We start from the raw sequence: 2,297 nt of genomic DNA, 5'->3' as shown, positions 1-2,297 counted from the left end.
CAGGTATAATAATTACTTGTGTTGCTTTTAGTTTTGTTCATTTGTGGTTTGTGACAGTCTTATGTAGCCCAGGCTGGCCTCATACTTACTACACATAGCTGAGAATAACTTTGAGTCCTGGTCTTCCTACTTCTGCCTCCTTAGTGCTGGATTACAGACATATATCATTTTTAAAAAGTTATGAAGGATATGTTGGCATGTGCCTTTGGTTCCAGCACTTGGGAAGTAGAGGCAGGGGGAGCTCGGTAAATTCAAGAGCGGCCTGCTCTATATAGAGAGTTCCAGGGCAGGCAGGGCTAGAGAGACGTCATCTCAGTACAGCAAATCTAAGGAAAGCCCAGTGGTGTGGTTCGGCACCCGGTTACTGGGGGTCTGAAGAGCTGAGAGCTCAAGGCTTGCTTGGGCTACAGAAGGAGTTCAATGTCACCCTGGGAAGCCTAGTGAGATACTTTCAAATTAGAAATTAAGGGCTGGAGAGATGGCTCAGTGGGTAAGGTACTGGCTGCTCTTAAGGATACCTTAATTCTCTTTTCCAGGAGACCCAGGTTCAATTCCCAGCACCCGCTTGGCAGCTCATAACCATCTGTAACTCTAGTTCCCAGGGATACAATGTCCTCTTTTGGCCCCCAAGGACACTAGGCATGCATGTGGTGGACAGACACACAGACAAAATACCTGCACACATAAAATAAAATGATGAATTAAAAGTTCAAAAAAAGTGGGGCTGGAGAGTTGGCTCAGTGGTTAAGAGCACTGACTGCTCTTCCAGAGGTCTTGAGTTCAATTCCCAGCAACCACGTGGTGGCTCACAACCATCTGTAATGGGATCTGATGCCCTCTTCTGGTGTGTCTGAAGAGAGTGACAGTGTACTCATATATAATAAATAGATAAATCTTTTTTTTTTAAGGAGCATGACTCTCCACTTTCATATCTTCTTTAAAAAAAAAAATTCCAGAAAACGCTGGTGATGAAGCCAAATGGTGGAGCACTTGCTTGTTGTGTCTGAGGGCCTGGGCTCCGTCCCCTGTATCAGGAACAGAAAGGGAGGATGTGGCACCTGCCATAGAGACCCCACCTCATCTCCTGCAGCTGCCCTGGGGTAGTCAGGAGTTAAGTCACAACCAATAGAAAGTGATCTCTGCCAACATCAGCAGGAAGTAAAGAAATGCCCTGTTCCTGAAGGAAGCAGCAGCAGCAGCAGCCAGAGCCACACTGGGGAGGCGACAGGAACCTAGGAAGGAGAGGCCTCCAGTGCGGTTTGAACAGGATGTGGCGCTGGCCTCATCCTTCAGCTGCCGGAGGGATGATCTCCAGGTCCGTGGTGCCCGGGGTAGAGCCTCGCATCTATGCACCCCACACTAACTCCCTTCAGAGAACCAACCAGCTGCCCCAGGCTGTGTTTCAGTCACTGGGACCTCCAAAGACTAAGCCCTTGTTCCCGAGGTACCCCTCTCCCCGGGACGCAGGAGGACGGGGATGGGACAGTCCTTGCTCCTGACCTGCAAGTTTGCCTTCTCTTTGAGGGTGCCCTTCATTGCTAACTGGCTCCCCATGGCAGAATGGAGCCACGGAGTAAGAGATGACAAACTACCAGCTTCTGAGAGCTTGGCACTCAGGGCTGACAAAGCACTACAGGCTTGAGGAGGCAAACATGGCCTTGGGCGTCAGGGTGGACAGTTTCTGGGGTCTGAGAGGCAGGTCTCCAATCACAACCGACCTAGACTAAAGGGAGAACTGAGCTTCCCCAGCCCTTCCGCGTGCCAGGAGGAAGCTCCTGGAGGGTAAGTTAGGGTTTGAAGTCCAGGAATATTGACAAACAAACAAAAAACCAAACAGGTATGGAATTCCTCCTTGGATCAGGAGTCCTGGATAAGGAAGGAGTCCTGTTCTCACTGGTTCCCCACTATTCGGAGGATAGAAGGCAAAAGGCTTCTCCTTCCCCGCCTTCTGGAGCCTATGACAGTCCCTCCAGGCCTCAACTCCTATTCCCAGGAAACACCCACAATCCTACACTTGTGGGGTTTACCGCCCCCCCTTACAGCTCCACCCCACCGTCCAGACAGAGACAGGTGTTGTCACATGGGGTCTAGCAGGTACGCCTTCTGGGCAGAAGGATTTGCATGTGATTTGCAAAAGCTGGGCTTGAAGCAAGCTCCGCCCCCAGGCACCCTGCCCACCCTGTCAGATAGCCAAGCCCTTCCCTTAGCGGAGCACCCCAGGACCTTTCTGCTCACCCACCAACCCACTCCCCCCACCCCCGCTGTACCCCCGCCCCCCAGTGAGTAAGTTAGAGTAA

This window comes from Micromys minutus, assembly GCF_963924665.1.
Source record: "Micromys minutus genome assembly, chromosome: 16".
Classification (NCBI taxonomy): domain Eukaryota; kingdom Metazoa; phylum Chordata; class Mammalia; order Rodentia; family Muridae; genus Micromys; species Micromys minutus.
The sequence above is the reverse complement of the archived record's forward strand: the minus strand, read 5'-3'. Positions refer to the sequence as shown.